The 17,885-nt window shown below is 34.8% G+C and overlaps 1 pseudogene; it reads right to left on the bottom strand.

Annotated features, from left to right (window-relative positions):
* Positions 1-5,489: 5,489 nt before the first annotated feature.
* On the bottom strand, positions 5,490-7,304 carry LOC116466338 (afadin- and alpha-actinin-binding protein-like; annotated as a pseudogene).
* Positions 7,305-17,885: the final 10,581 nt, after the last annotated feature.

Raw genomic sequence — 17,885 nt, 5'->3', positions numbered from 1 at the left:
TGTAATAGAAAAACAAAATTTTTATTCAAGATGTCTTTCATCAAAGAATTTGGACCCTATTGGCAATGGTTAGCATTTTAAACACTTAAAAATCTGCTTTCCAATTATATTATTTTGAAAGAGATTTATTGAATAAGTGCAGAAGTTGTTATAAAAATACGTGAACATATTCATATTCAACAAATGTTTAATTATTACACATAAGAGTGCTATAAGACTTGTCAAATATCAAGTATTGTACTGTTTTTATTGAAGAACTGGCCTTGCACATTTTCCGGAGTTCCAAAAAATGTCTAATTGCTTCAGAGTTTTCCCTCCCTGATTATTATCTCCTCTTGTTCCCTGAGTTACTTTCATGGGTTCCATTTCAAAGCTTTTTCCTATAATAGATTGTGCTTTTGTCATTATTTTCTCTGAGAAATCAGATTTGGCTCTCCCATTTTTACCCCTAATTAAAATTTTTGGTCTAATTGCCGTATATTTCATTAGTTCTTACAGAACACATGAGCCTGAAAGAGGGTTTTCACTATTGGTTTAATGTTGAATAATATGCAGGCATCTAATAAGCACTGTCCATGTTAAGACTACTTTGTCAAAGTTCTCATTAGCCCATTTGCACACTGGCCAAGAGGACTGCATCAAATTCCAAGGAAGAGTTTGGATTGCAGGTCCCAAGATCTAAAAAGTTAATTCTAAAAGTTAATTTTCATTGTATTAAAAACAATCAAGAATGACAAGATAATTAGGTTATTTCAATGTAAGTCTGTCAAAGATGGAGGTAAGAAGTATTGAAAGGATTAAAAAAATTATCTGATAACTAAAACAATAAAGTCGTATTATTTGTCTTTTGAAATTGGCACTTTTAATTCAACAATATAATGTAGAAATTTGAGAAGAAATAGTTTGTAATTGTGTTTACTTTACAGTTGGCCAGCGTTTCTCACTGTTCCTCATTCTCAATCTGTATTTTCTTCTTCTCTTCAGAGGTAATTTTTACATAAACTCCATGTACAATTAGGCGCGGAGAGCAGCTTTATCGCGTAAAGAACCTGCTCCCTGCTAGAAGAGAATCAGCCAAGTCAAATAACAGAAAAACTTTACAACGTTAATGAGATTAACAATGACCTAGTTTTCAGATTACACATATTCTATTTGTTGATTCACCTGATACTATTTTTTTTCATTTAATGACAATGTATTAAGTGCCATGTGCATGTTTGAGAGAAGAGCTTTTCAAGAAAGAAAAACTACTGCAATTTCCTGAGGTAGGACTATGAGTATCCTAGGGAAAGCAAAGGGACATTGTGGATGGAACTCAGTAAGTGATGGAACTCACAGTAGGACATTGAATAGGACATGAGAATGATTCGTGAGAGAGTCAATGAATTAATTCATGCACGGCTATAGGTGATTGTAAGGATTGTTAAAGACTGCTAAGGGTTAAGATCTGACTTAATTTACAAACTAATAAGTGAGCCTGTCTCAGTTTCAGAGGTGTTGAGAGAAGCAATGAGACTTCTGTGTAAGAGAAAATGGACTTTATTACTCACAGAAAGGCAGGCAGTATGCACTTCATGTTCATACCTGTGTCTTATGCTTTCTAAGTCCCACAGAAGCAATATCAAGTGGCCCAGATGGATACTACAAGCACAGTAGCACAGTAGCTACAGATGAGAAATCCTCAACTTAGAAAACTTCTTTCTTAGAGTTCTCCAGAGAAACAGAACCAATAGGATATATACACATATATATACACACATATATGTGTGTATATATCCTATTGGTTCATATATACATAATTTTACAGATATGGTTTTTACATGTATATTATGATTTTATATATTTATGATTTTTACATATATTTATGATTATATGTGTATAAATATAATCTGTTTATATATATATATGTACAGAGAAGAGAGAGAGGATTTATTATAATCATGTAGGATTTATTGTGAACACAGAGACTAAGAAGGTTCACAATCTGCTGTCAACAAGCTGGAGACCTAGGAAAGCTCGTGTTGTAGATCAGACTGAGTCCAAAGACCTGAAAACCAGATGACAGAGAGTCATACGCTGAGAGCAGAAGACTGATGTCCCAGCTCATAAATTAGGCAAATATCAAATTCTTCCTTCCTCCACCTTTTTGTTCTATTCAGGCCCTCAACAGATTCAGTGATGCCCACCCACATTGAGGAGGGTAGTCTGCTTTACTCAGTCAGCTTATTCAAATGCTAATCTCGTCTCAGAAATAAGGTTTAGCCAATATCTGAGCACCCCATGGTCTAACAAAATTGAAACATAAAGTTAACCATCAAAACTTCCTATCATATGAGGGGGCAGCTAGCAAACTGTGCCAACTTTTACCCTGAAAGGAAACAGTATCTTTTATTGTCCTGTTTCGAAACAAATTATTTCCTCTGCCCTAGAGGAAGACACTATCTCTATCATCCAAGGATGTTTATTATGCAAACAAGAGATCCATGGACAACTGTTTCACAAAAAGGATTTTAGCATTTACTGTGGGTAAAATGAATAGCCATTGCAAGCATTTTCTTTAAAAAAAGAGTGACATGGTGTGATTTTCATTTTAGAAGATTTACTCTGGCTACTGTGTTAAGAATATACCCATGAGAATCAATGGTAAAAGCTGTGAGATCAATAAGGGCAAAAGGTGATAGCCCATAGACCAGATGGTAAAAGCAGCAATAGTAAGAAGTACTTTGATTGTGTGTATAGTTTGAAATTAGATCCCACAGGATTTCTTGATGGATTGGTCATGAGGTATAAGAAAAATAATGGAACAAAATTTGAAGTTCCTACTAAACAAGATTGGGAGGGTTTTAGGTGAAGAGGATTTGCAAGGGAGTGAAATAATTTCAGTTTAAGTCACATAGAGTTTGAGATGTGTATTAGATATCCAAGTGAGATATTAGGTAGAGAGATGAATATGTTAATCTGGAATTTGGAAAAGAGATCCAGAAAAGAGATTAACCCCAAAGAGGGTCCCATGTTTTTCCAGTGTAGATCTGGAGTGAACATTGTTTTTGACAGAACATAGTTAGCATGCTTCCTGAGATCCTAGAGGATTAGAAAGAAATCTCTTGAAAAACATATTCACTCATTGTAATATGCAATGATCCTCACCTTATACTCGACTGGGTAACAACTTAGTTGTTGATGTATAGCTGACTACATGCATTATTGTCTAAATTGGGCACATTGACAATCAAAAGGAATTACATTAATTATTATGGCAAGAAAACAGAGGTAAACTGGGATTTTTCCAGGCAACCATTTTAAGTATAGTCACATAAATTATTTATGTACCCCTATTTTCTCTTCTAATGAGTCAACAATAGCAAGCTAAGATAACCTCCCTCAGCCTTGGTTTTACAATTCATAATATATGCACACTTCCTAGAGTAGCCATGATGATAAAACCTGAAATTTATTAAATAACTTTGAGGATACTAAAACTCTCTGTATTTGGATTTATATTTGTGTATGTGTTTTTGTATCTAGACTGCATAATTTATTATTTTTATTATTTAAGTTGTAAATACTAAAAGGGCAGTAATTTGTCTTAGCACTGATACTCTGTAATATTTAGTCATTCATTTTTAGATTACTGACAATTTTCTATCACTTTTCTTCTAAATTCTTCAATGTGATCAGGCATAACTTTATCATTGAAATGAAAACTAACTGAATTTTTTTTATGACTTGCAGTGTCTGAAACCTGGCAGTTATTTATTTATTTTTTTTTTGGAAAAACATAGAAATGAAAATATCAGGAAGAAAGAAAAAAGAAGGAATATGAAATAGAACAAAAAAAGTCTTAAGAGAATGTTGATCTATTGCTCGGTATACAATTTACTAATTTTTCATGAGATATTTGAGAAACACGTTTATTCATTGTTAGGTGTTCAATGCCACAAATGTGAACAATGTTAGACATTTTAAAATGAAAAAGATATAATTTTTGGCTCCAGATAATGATCCAGGGTATAATTTTTCCACAAGTTTCTTGAAGAGGGCAATATGTTTCATGACGAAAGGGCTCCATTGTCAAGTAAATTTGAAAACCCTTAATTAAGCAAATGTAAGAAGGTTAAAATTTATTTGTTATTTTTGTTTGACTTTCTCCTATATGATTTCTCAAAAACTTTAATGTTTAATGTATGTTGTTAATTTCCAGAGGGAAATGAAATACAGGTCATTTTTCAAACTGAGTTAACTACAGAACACATTTTAAAGAATTCTCATTTAATGACTTGCAATGCCCTTAGGAGTTCTCATTGTGGGCATACAAATCATTTGCCCAGATTTTGAAACTATGGCTGGGTGGAGGAAACCTGGATCATTTAAATTCTGTTTTCTTGATATATAGAAAGTTTAACTCCAACTTCTTATTCTAAGTTATGAAGTAACTTAGAATATTCAGTTTTATTCTACCTTACCTTTAAATTGTGACTAAAAATATCCAATCACAATCTATAAAAACATCCAATCACAACCTATATTTATTTCCATGACACCCAAACATTAGGAATAGTACTCAACATATTGGCTATATGTGTCAACTTCTAAATAAAGCAAGGATATATATTTTCTTTTGCAAAGCTTGCAAGTCATCATAGGTCTAAATCTCAGAATATGAAATGCCCAAATAAAGAAGCTCTTCAGAGGGATTATTTATTTATGTCTTAGATTTTTATTGCTTGGCATTTTCTTATTTTCTTATGCTCTCTCTTATCCTGGAAGAAAGCAAAAGCATGACTAGGTGAGATTATGTGTTAGCACTCTACAAAATCTCTGGCCTTGCTTTGCAAAATGTCTTCAGTATTGAAAGAGGAAAGACACATTTTTCACTGGTAATTATTTAGTAAATAAAGTATTCTCTCTCTGGTATAGACTCTATGATGCTAAAATTGCTCTGTTTGGGCAATGAATCAAAATATACAGGGGTGCTAAAATATTAATATTTTGGCCATTCCAAGATTATTTTCTTCATGAAGGAGTCTAGCATGCCACAGAGAGTTCTGCTTCTTGGGCCACAAGACTGTCCGTTAGTCCTCAAACCCTCAGTACCTTGGGCTGCAAGAATGGATCAAGTTCTGATGAGTAAAGTTTTTTGCAAACATGGCTTTTCACAAGAAATTGAAATTGTTAGTTACTCTGTAGATATGTTCAAATCTTCTCTGCTGCCACTTTGGCGTAACTGCTCTTCCTGCCTCTGAATTTCCTCCCCTCAAAGCCAATATACTGCTAAGTTATAAGCAAAGACGTGACCATGTAAACCTCCCCCTTAACTCTGGTGCCTTCTCATTACCTACAGAGCAATTATATATCAAGGCTTGGCTTATATTAATAACTTTACACAGCTTTTTTTTTTTTTTTTTTTTTTTTTAGTAGATACAATTGACTTCAACTTAGAAGTGAAATGTGGTGACTAGGTTAATGAAAAGAAATTCCAGTCCCCATGTCTAAGGTAAGTCATCTTTTTCTCCATGAGAAATTGTGTAGGTCAGGGAGCATGTAATATGGTAATCTTCCTATGATGCATGTCTTGTTGTCATGCTTCATTTCTGGTTTGTAGATTCTCTTTCAACATGATTTGGTTCAGTTTATTCAGGAGTTATATTCAGTACATTTATTGAAGTATGTTCAGATACACAGGAATGCATCTGAAATCTTCAGTAGAAGGTGAAGCAAGAAGACATTCAGTAAGTTTAGACATGCAAATTGGAGACCATTACACACACTCTGAGGTTTCCTTTCCATTGCCTGGAGTGCGCTGTAAGATTGTCCCAATCAGAACTTCCTCAGAAGACACTGAAAAGTTTAACATTTTCTGAGTTCTGGTAGTCAACAGTAGTCATATCTAAAAGCTGTTGCTTTAATCAACTGGCTTTTTTTTTTTTTTTTTTTCAAACACCTCTCTCTCCAAACCTAGCTGAATAGCAGCTTCTGTAAAGCTTCATCTTTCTCTGTGAAAATAATTTTTTTTGTTCTTTAAAAAGGGGCCATTGTTTGTGGCATCCCTTTTCTTCCAAATAACAGTCTCATAATAGTGCAGTGGTATCATCATCACAAGCAGTAGTGAGGTGCTGCTGTAAAAGTTGCTGCTGAGTTTTAATCATTTCTTTACATTTCTGAATTTCTAATTTTTTTTCAGCTTGCTGTTCATGGTCTTGTTTTGAGATTAAATCTTCATCATTAAACTTTCTAAGTGTACCTTTGAAACGTGGCTACCAAGTTTTTCTCCATGACTTTTCAAAATTCCCCACTGTTTTCTGATGCTGTTTGTAGGCTGTTCTCTCATAGTTTCACAGGAAAGGTCCCAGATACTGTCTCTGCTCATTTCCCCAGCATCTTCAACATCTGAGATGACTGTTCCTGTACTACCATCTTCTTTTTCTCTAGATTTCTTTTGAGGAGAAAGAAGAAAAAAACACATCCTTTTCCATTTGATGAAGAAACTTCTTCATTATCAGCATTTTCCATTAGGAATTGTTTGTGACAATACTCATAATCATTCAAGATAATTTTATACATTTCATCTAATTCCTGACTTCTGTCTTACCAGTTTTCCAGAGGCCTCTTTTTCCATCAGCTCTCCCCACATTATTTAAAATGTCTAAAGCTATTTTTAATTCTTTTTTGTTCATAAAAAGTTGATGTAGACTTTCCTTCAGTTTGTTATATTCACACTCTTTTCATATCATATCATGATAATACGGAATAGCTCAACTTACAATAATATTTTGTAATTTCTGTACCTCATCCTTCTCATTTTTCAATAGCTGATTCAAATTCCTGTTCTTGCATTGTAACTGTCTCTTTCCTGAAGCTCAATCATTTCCCTCTTGGAGGTTTCCAGTTTCTTAAGTTTCATGTAGCAGTTCTGTAGATGGTCCATGTCACCTCCCAGTTTCAGGTTCTGTGTTTCCTGAGCTACAGAGTTCTTCTACTGAAGTACTAGTAGCTCATTCATATAATTTAAAAGAGCTGCTATATTTAGTTCTCTCTACCTCTTTACCTTTGGATCCTTCACATAATTGAGGAAAGCCAAAAGTAGTCAATTCTTGATCAAGATATAAATACTCTGTCAAATATTATCATTTATGCAGACGGCACCAACAAAACATGTGCACATTTTAAAATAAAACTATTGAGGAACATGACACTTGCTGTAAGTATAAACTTGATGGTGATATCTTTGCTTCTGAGCTGTACTTAGAGATAGTTTTGCTTTGTGAAGACAGACCTGGGTTTGTAACAGCCATCCAGTCTCTCATGGCTATCTCTATAGCCAGGATTCCTGAGGAACTAGTTCAGCAGTGAAACATGTAGTCCAGCTGTTGTCAATCTTTTATGCGGGCATCTCTTCTTATGTTTCCCCTGAGGATTAAGTAAGCTAATACATAAAATATTTAGCACACTGCTTGGTTTATGGAACACAAGTCATTAATATTCGCTATCATCATCATCATCAGCTAGACACTGATCAGCTAGACACAGGACTGTTTAGTATAAATGACAGGATATTAAAACCTCCACAGCCATCAGAAGTGGCAGTGAGTTGCTGCTGGGTGTCCTAGCCCACCTCCCGCAGCATTGAAGGGTCAGGAAAAGTGGAATGGAATGTAAGACCTTGCGCTGGTGGCCCCTCCTTCCAGGCTTTTATTTATTTTAGAAAACTATTACTCCAAACCCAGCTCAGAGGTTTTTTATTTTTATTTTGTTTGTTTGTTTGTTTGTTTGTTTTGACAGTCACCCAAGACTGGAGCGCAGTGGCACGATCTTGGTTCACTGCAACCTCTGCCTCTCAGGTTCAACCAATTCTCCTGCCTCAGCATCCCAAGTAGCTGGGATTACAGGCGTGTGCCACCATGGCCAGCTAATTTTTATATTTTTAGTAGAGACGGGGTGTCACCATATTGGCCAGGCTGGTCTTGAACTCCTGACGTCAGGTGATCCGCCTGCCTTGGCCTCATAAAGTGCTAGGATTACAGGCGTGAGCCACCGCGCCCGGCTGCTCTGAGGTTTTTATGTTCTTTGATTTATCATTCATGCAATCAAAACTTTTCAGTTCATATTATTTATATTTACATCTTTATTCAATGAATGTTCATTGAACATCTCTTTTGTGCCTGGCACTTTTCAAGACACTGAGGATACATTGAGGAACAAAGGAGACCTAAGGAAGATAAAATCCTCTGGCTTCATAGAGTTTAGCTTGTATTGGCGTAGAAAAAACGTAAAACATATAAGCGAAATACATAATGTGTTAGAAAGTAAATACTGCAGATTAAATGTGAGAAATGAGATTGGAGCACACAAAGAAGTGTTTAAAGTTTGGTTTAATTTTATACTGGGTGGATTAGGATAAGTGTCCTGAGATGGTAGCATTTCAGCAAAGTTTGTGGGACAGGTGGAGGTGGGACACGTGGGGAAAGCTGTATGGCTTTTTAGAGGAAAGACCAGTGCAAAGGGCTTGGGGTGGGAAAAGGCCTCAAATATTTGGGTAACAACTAGAAAATTAGTGTTGCTACATCAGGATGAACAAGCAGAGTGATAAGAAAAAAAATAAGACTCAAGAAGTAAAGAGGACCCAGATGACCTAGTGCCCTCTAGGTGATTAAAGCACTATGGGCTTTTACTCTAAATGAGATAGTAAGATACATCCAATGAGATGATAAAACCATAGAGTGTTTGAGCAGCAGTGAGGACTGTTTTTCTCCATGTATTTATTTTTCCTGCTATTTTGGTTCCACTAATACTTTGGGTGGGCATTAACAACAGTAGTATGTTTCTCAAGATTAGGTCCCTTGAAGAGGAGATTCATTTCTTGACACATAGTAGGGATTCCATAAAGCATTTATTCTGTGACTATCAGTCAACACATTTTCATTAAGGGCAATTTCACATATTTAAATATTCAATTACCAAAAATCATGGAGTAACATTCTAATTAGATGCCTAAAAATCAATTGAATGAGAACAAATTGTTTGAAGCATTCTATTTAATGCATTTTATCTGCAGCACTTTTTCCCCAGATATCATACTCTGTTAGGATTAATCGTACAACGATCCCAAAGCAGTTTGCACTCTATGAAGTACTTTTAAAATAGTTTGTTGTAAAAATTACATTATTATCTGTTATAAATTATTCTAACTTCACAAATATGCCCAAAACACATTATCTAATATTTTGACCTGTAAACATAAAATTGCCATTTTAGAAACATTTGGAGGAGTGTTTACAATTAAACTGATTTATTTTTTCACATATCCTATAAATTAATTAATTAATTTATTATTTTAAGTTCCAGAATACATGTGCAGAATGTGCAGGTTTGTTACACAGGTATACATGCGTCATGATGGTTTGCTGCACCTATCAACCCGTCATCTAGGTTTTAAGCCCCGCATGCAATAGGTATTTGTCCCAATGTTCTCCCACCCCTTAACCCCCAATCCCTGTGTTTTTCCCCTCCCTGTGTCCATGTAATTCTCCTTGTTCAACTCTCATTTATGAATGAGAACATGTGGTGTTTGGTTTTCTCTTCCTGTGTTAGTTTGCTGAGAATGATGGCTTCCAGCTTCATCCATGTCTCTACAAAGGGCATGATCTCATTCTTTTCTTTGGCTGCATAGTATTCCATGGTGTATATGTGCCATATATTCTTTATCCAGACAATCATTGATAGCCATTTGGGTTGGTTCCAAGTCTTTGCTATTGTGACTAGTGTGGCAATAAACAGACATGTGCATATATCTTTGTAGCAAAATGATTTATAATCCTTTGGGTATATATCTAGTAATGGGATTGCTGGGTCAAATGTTACTTCTGGTTCTAGATCCTTGAGGAATCACCACACTGTCTTTCACAATGGTTGAACTAATTCACACTCCCACCAACAGTGTAAAAGTGTTCCTATTTCTCTACAGCCTCTCTAGCATCTATTGTTTCCTGAATATTTAATAACCACCATTCTGACTCGCAAGAGATGGCACCTCATTGTGATTTTGATTCGCATTTCTCTAATGACCAGTGATATTGAGCTTCTTTTTCATGTGTTTGTTGGTCGCATAAATGTCTTCTACTGAGAAGTGTCTGTTCATATCCTTTGCCCACTTTTTGATGGGGAGGTTTGTTTTTTTCTTGTAAATTTGTTTAAGTTCCTTGTAGATTCTGGATATTAGACCTTTGTCAGATAGGTAGATTGCAAACATTTTCTCCCATTCTGTAGGTTGTCTGTTCATTCTGATGCTAGTTTATTTTGCTGTGCAGAAGTTCTTTAGTTTAATTAGATCCCATTTGTCAATTTTGGCTTTTGTTGCAATTGCTTTTGGTGTTTTAATCATGAAGTCTTTGCCCATGCCTATGTCCTGAATGGTATTGCCTAGGTTTTCTTCTAGGGTTTTTATGGTTTGGGATTTTACATTTAAGTATTTAACCCATCTTGGGTTAATTTTTGTATAAGGTGTAAGGAAGGGGTCCAGTTTCTGTTACCTGCATATGGCCAGCCTGTTTTCCCAGCACCATTTATTAAATAAGTCGTCCTTTCCCCATTGCTTCTTTTTGTCAGGATTGTCGAAGATCAGATGATTGTAGATGTGTGGTGTTACTTCTGAGGTCTCTGTTCTGTTCCATTGGACTCTATATCTGTTTTGGTACCAGTACATGCTGTTTTGGTTGTTGTAGCCTTGTAGTACATTTTGAAGTCAGGTAGAGTGATGCCTCCAGCTTTGTTCTTTTTGCTTAGGATTGTCTTGGCTATATGGGCTCTTTTTTAGTTCCATATGAAATTTAAAGTAGTTTTTTTTTTCTAATTCTGTGAAGAAAGTCAATGGTAGCTTGATGGGAATAGCATTGAATCTATAAATTACTTTGGGCAGTATGGCCATTTTCATGATATTGACTCTTCCTATCCATGAGCATAAATTGTTTTTCCATTTGTTTGTGTCTTATTTCCTTGAGCAGTGGTTTGTAGTTCTCCTTGAAGACATACTTCACATCCCTTGTAAGTTGTATTCCTAGGTATTTTGTTGTCTTTGTAGCACTTGTGAATGGGAGTTCATTCATGATTTGGCTCTCTGTTTGTCATTGGTGTATAGGAATGCTTGTGGTTTTTGCACATTGATTTTGTATCCTGAGACTTTCCTGAAGTTGCTTATCAGTTTAAGTAGTTTCGGGGCTGAGATAATGGGATTTTCTAAATATACAACCACGTCATCTGCAAACATAAACAATTTGACGTCCCCCCTTCCTATTTGAATACGCTTTATTTCTTTCTCTTGCCTGATTGCCCTGGCCAGAACTTCCAATACTATGAAGAGGAGTGGTGAGAGAGGGCATCCTTATCTTGTGCTGGTTTTCAAAGGGAATGCCTCCAGCTTTTGCCCATTCAGTATGATATTGGCAATGGGTTTGTCATAAATAGCTCTTATGATTTTGGGATATGCTCCATCAATACCTAGTTTATTGAGAGTTTTTAACGTGAGCACATGTCCTATTATTACTAATAGCATTTGAGTCTGTAGTTTTACAGAACAAAAGAAACTATTTGTAAGTTTGAACATTTTTCATTTTTATGTTTTAATTGAAAAAATTAAAAGAAATAAGAAGCATTTCTCCCTTGGGATTGAAAATAATGAAGAGTTTAAAGTAACATTTAGTAATTAGCTTGGGAGTGACCAGTTCCGAAGACATGTTTTAGTCATTTTTAACTCTCTGACATAGATCTCTGTGATACCTAATATTTGTGCTCGTGTTTCTCTCACAATTAAATAATATATTTAGTCCCAGAGTGTATAGCAAGAGAATATCTGTTATGTCCTCATTCATCCTGTCAACTTCACACTCAGCACATGAAAATGAGAATGGTTAATGTCATTGAAAGTCCAGCAGTGAACAAAACAAAAACAGTATGTTTTCATAGAATTTATGTTCTAGTGGAGGGAGAAAGAATAAAATAAATAAATTATATTACTGAATTATGTAGTACTTTATTTTGGTAGTATGTTGTTAATTATGGAATGTTAGTATAGGTTGGTCCAGGAATTGTTTGCTCCTATAGGGGTTACTAAAGAGTTATAACTTGCACTTGTAAAATGGCTCAGGGCCTTTTTCTGGGCTGGGATTCCCTGAAAATAGAGTCTGAAGCAAAGGCTCATGTGTACTAACCTATTGGAGAGTGTGATCCCTAGGAGCAGGAGTGAGCGAATATCAGAATAAATTAGAGAAGGCGAGGGAGACCTAATGTGGGGGGTATATTGCTTAACTGGATATTGCTTGATATCAAGAACAACTGATTTCTCTCTTAGTAAAATCATCTTTGGAAAGGCTGTTTAAATGGCTTCTCTGTGGACAGTTCCTCCAAAAGAAGAAAGAGAGAAGAATTTATCCAGTGGTTTCCATATCCAACAGACCAACATTTTTTTTTTGCCATGGTTACTCATGACTTGGCGTAAACAGGGAAGCCTAGAGCTAGAGGCCAGTGACTTACAGAGTGAGTGGAGTGTAGGCATTATCAGGGAGGTCTGTATCATTATAATGAGAACTCATGTAAAGCTACTCAACAGGACAACTGAAAAGAGACAGATGAGTCCAAAAATGTCTGAGTTGGTGCCTCAGAGGTGTCTGAGATAGCCTTCAACCCTACTTTAACCAGACAAACAGGAGGCTTTATTGGTTTCACATATATGAGTTTACTATAAATTTTGCCAAAAAAAGGGAAAAGTTAAAACGACCAATCTGTCTCAAGCCTCAGTTATTTTAAAATGAAGAAACTGAGAACTAGAAGAGTAAACTGACTTAGTTTCAGCTAAATCAATGAACTGTCAGTATTGAGTTCTCCTCAGCAATATACAGTTAGAGGTTTACTGAGAATGTGTTCTTCATAAAGCCTTTGTTGTTTGAATGGTTTTTGGTTTTTTTTCTACAATATCCATAGATTATAGGTAAAAAAACAAATCTTCACATTTATTTGATGCTTCAAGGGCCTGAAGTCTAATGCCTCTTTAGTTAATATGATTCACATAATATTCACTAGGCAAATTGGCATGCTAATGTTAATTGTAATTAAGATTCCCAGACTGAAAGTTTTATTAATTGCACAGAAAGAACAACATTGATTGTTTTAATTGAAATGAAATATTTCCTGCTATCTCCAACTGGACATGAGTTCTCTTCATTTCATGTTACTTGCAGGCCAACTGTGGCCTTTAGCTACTTACTAAGAAAAAAATAGCGATTTTGGAGTTGTCTTATTCTTCCTATAAACTTATGAGCAGCTGTATGCTTCAATGGAAGAACAGTGCCTGGTTTGGCAATACACAACACAAGCTTATGTCTCTACACTCCATACTGCAGATTAAATTATACTGTTTCCCTGAGGCTCACTCTTCTTATTTGTAAAATTGTATAATACACTCAACACAGGGTTCATAAGCAGATCTCATGTATTAAACTGTGGAAAGTAGTTTAATACAAACTTTGGAAAGCATTTTTAATGTGCTATTTGAATATTAAGTTTCAAAGATAACAGCCTAAATAATATTCCATATAAAATAGATGTTTTTGTTTGATAAATTGAGGCAAAGTAATTTAAACAACAACAACAACAACAAAAAAAAACAGTGAGATTAGACCTTGGGCTCTGGTAGTTATTGATTCAGATTTTATTTGGCCAAAATGGAATAAAATTTAAACTTAAAATTTTAGAAGTATCTGCAAATGTCCTCCATGGTTCTGACTGTAAAGGCCCAATTATAATTTAGTTATAAAACTTTTATGATTTGGTAATCCTTCCATAACTCTTAGTCAGAATTAAGTATTTTAAGTAAATATGTAATATTTTGTGTATAATTCTGAAAATCAGTGCAACAATTATCAGCTAAAAATTAAAATTAAGCCATTTTCCAGTTTAAATATTTAACCAGTTTTATATTTAGACCATTTCTAGTGGATTTTGCAAGTTATCTATATATTCTTTTATTAAAAATAATGATAACTGTATCTTTTTATATCTGCCAATTATTTCACATGAATGTAAATATTATACTGACAATCTTAAAACAGATCACTTTTTGCTGAATAAATTTCATCCCTTTTCCTAAATTTAGCAGATCTTATTCTTATGCAAAATAATGCTCTGCACATATCTATTCCTTCATTACTTAATTCAATATCAGAGAAATGGTGTTTTGGTGACTTAAAAAGTTGTATGTTTTTAAAGAGTATATCCTGATATACTAAGCCAATGGTTTTTTGCTAACAGGTTTCTTGCTAATGTTTTTTAAATCTGTACTTAAAGGCAAACAATAAATTAATCAGATTAAACTCTTCCTTCTGCCTTTTGGAAAGTTGTGTCCTTTGGAAGGATGTAGATTGCAATAATCATCCATCAAGGAACACACATTCCAGAATAGAGCAATGGTCTCAAACCTAAACTTTCTATAGATAGACCAGACACAAAAATTTCACTTCTGGTGGTAGGGCATACATGTGTTTTAAAATCTAATATATCTTTGAAATATTGTCATTTATTTGCCTACTTGTTACTAATTAAATAACAAACATTTATTGCATATCTACTTCCTGACAAATGTTGTGTTAGATATTGTCAATAAAGGCAAATGTGATCAGGGCCTCTGCCTCATGGAATTTCTATTCTATACCAGGGACAGAAAAATAGACAAATGACTACAATATTGGGTGATAAGTATCATAAAATATTTATCATAAAGGTTCATTTGATAAGTAAAATTCATTTGATTACAAACATTATAAAACAAGATCTTTATAAACTTAAATGTATATTTTTGCTTAAAGCTTTCATAAGGGGTGTGTGTGTGTGTGTGTGTGTGTGTCCGTGTGCGTGCATGTATGTTTTCTACATAGCATGTAAGAATTACTTTCCCACCTCTAAATGCATACACCTATCTTGGCTCACTCTGTTTTCATTCTTCCTACTTTGAGTGACAAAGGATTCTGTCTACTCTTATCACTTTACTTATGTTTTGCAACTACCCTTTCTTATTTTCTTGCAAAACTCACTCTTTTGTTTTCTTCTCTATCTCTTAAATGAAATGTCCACAAACATTTTTTTTGTAAAAGGCCAAATAGTATTTTCCTGTAAAAGGCCAGTATTTTAGGCTTTGTGAGTCATGGAACCTCTTTTGCAACCATTCAACTCTGCCAGTGTCGTGTGGAAGCAGCCATAGGCCATATATAGATGAATTAGTTTAGTTGAGTTCCAATAAAACTTTATTTATAAAAACAAATAGTAGCCTGGATTTGTCCCGTGAGTTGTAGTTTGCTGATCCTTACTTTAAAGAATAAACTCCTCTGTCTGTTGGGTTATTTTTAACTTTAATCAAATGTATTCTAATATCAACCATCAACAAAGTAAAATTCACAAAAAGTTGCCCACGTAACATTAGTTCAATATTTTAAAACTGTAATCAAGCTTAAAAAATAAAATCTGTCACATATATAATTTTCCTCCATATTGACAAATATAGCTTCATAAATACCATGTAGGCCAAATTTGAATTCAGAATTTGGGGCTTTTTTGGAGTTCTCCATCAGAAATGATGGCAGAGAGATCAAATGCCATTCCTATTCTCTTTCATTTGTTACTCCCTTCCTTTCCATCTGAAGGACAGAAGTTCTCACCTCCTCAGGACTAGAAGGGTTTGATTTTCTTTCAGGAAGATGAACTTGGAATTAATTTCCTTCAAGTTCTGGACCAAGCCTGGGACCACGTGGTCAGACAAGTCTAGGTTTCAAGATACCAGCCCATGTTTGAGAAAGGGCAGTGCAGTGCTTGGGCCGGCACATTCTCTTGGCTACATAGTTTCTTTACTCTTTAGGGAAAGGTGAGGCTAGAGAAGGGCCAGAGTTGGGCCTGCTAAAGTGCAGGGTCCAGGGCAAGAACCCCTTTTATTGGGTTCTAGATGAACTGAGCCCAGGAGAACACTTGTGTCTTCATTAAGGAAACTAGATCATATTTTTTGGCTTTTGTTATAGGTTGAATTGTGCCTCCTCCATACCTCCAAATTCCTATGTTGAAATATTAATCCCTACTCTAGAATGTGTCCTTATTTGGAAATAGGGTGATTGTAGATGTAATTATTTAAGATGAGGTCACACTGGAGTAGGATGGGTTGCTAATCCAATATAACAGATATTCTTATTAAAAGGGAAAATTTGGGCATGGATATACATACAGGGAAAATGCCATGTAAAGATGAAGGCAGGGTTTGGGGTGTTGTTTTTAATAAGACAAGGAATGCAAAATTCTATCCTGAAACAAACAGAAGCTAGGCTAGTGGCATGGAAGATACTCTCTCACACAGTCCTCAGAAAGAGCTAACACTTCTGGCACCTTGATCATGGACTTTAAGACTCCAGAATTGTGAGACAACAAATTTCTGTGTGTAAGCCACCCAGTGTGTTGCACTTTGTCATGGTGACTCTAGTAAACTAATACATTTCCTTAAAGAGCTATTCTTGACAAGTGCTTCTAAATAGTTATCTTTCATTTAGTTTTAGTTATTGTACTCTTATTTGTTACTCTTGCGAATAGCAAAAATTGTAATTATATCTTATATATTCATTTGTTAATGTATGTCTCTGTCACTGTATAGCATTTTTACATTGTAGCTGCACCTGGGCAGGATCAATGTCTGTTTGATCACTACAGCCTTAACAGCACATAGTAAAATGATGAGCATTAGACAGAATACATGCAACAAACATTTTGTGAAAACATAAAAGAATGAAAAAGAGAAAGGAAGGAAGAAAAGAAGAAAAGAAGAAGAGAAAGAAGAAAATGAAAAAAAGACATTTAGTAATATTATATGACTTCAACTCATTTATGTAGAACCATCCATTGTTCCTCAACATTTAATATTAATGTATCATCCTATAATTCTGAAAGCAAGGGAAAGAGCCATGGGTGTTAAGACTTTATTAAGTGAAGAAATGAATAAACAACTATCTCAGAGTCCTAGACATAGTTGGATTAAAGGACTCATCAAGTTATCAACTTGAGCTTAAATAAGTCTACATTAGCCAAACTGCCAAAATCTTATATAATTTTAAATTATGTAACATGACCTATGTCATCCAAGCTACACTCATGCACTTATTAACTCATTCATTTTTCCTTCATTCATTTGAGAAATATTTTTAAGTTCTCAAATACTTTCAGATATGGAATAGATGAGTGGAAAAATAAAACAAAGGTTCTTGGAATTTATATTTGATACAGGTTAGGGCAAAAATACTATACATAAATAAGTCATATAATAATTTTCGACGTGACTATTCCCATATAAAATGGAAAATAGTAGGGCAGGATAAAGAGGCAAGGTAGTGTGGTTTGTGTTAAAATTTTGAATGTGGTAGTCAGCAAAATATTCCTTTTAAGGAGCTGATAATCAAAGATGTGAAGGAGGTGACACAGTTACCAATTTTTCTGAAGGAAAGATAAGACGATCAAAGTGAAGACCCTAAGGTGGAAATATGTAGGCTTGTAAAAACAACAACAACAACAACAAAATAGTAGGGAGGGCAGTGTGGTTGAATGGAATGAAGGAGCAGGAGATCACTGAGGTGTGTTCAGAGAGGTAATAGGCTTGGTGGGGAGAAGGCTGATCATGTAGGGTCCCACAGCTCTTCAAGTATCTACACTTGGCAATATAAAAATAAAATTCATGGGAACATATTTGTGTTTGAGGGACTTTAATAGTAATTTAATCTCTCTCCTTTTTTTTTTTTTTTTAACTTTATGAAGAAAATGGCGTCAGAGACGTTAAGATGAATGCTAAAAGTCACATGGCCTTGACTGGGCGTGATGGC

This window comes from Hylobates moloch, unplaced genomic scaffold (genome assembly GCF_009828535.3).
Source record: "Hylobates moloch isolate HMO894 unplaced genomic scaffold, HMol_V3 SCAFFOLD_4, whole genome shotgun sequence".
In the NCBI taxonomy this organism is placed as follows: Eukaryota; Metazoa; Chordata; class Mammalia; order Primates; family Hylobatidae; genus Hylobates; species Hylobates moloch.
This window is presented reverse-complemented; position numbering and strand designations above follow the sequence as displayed.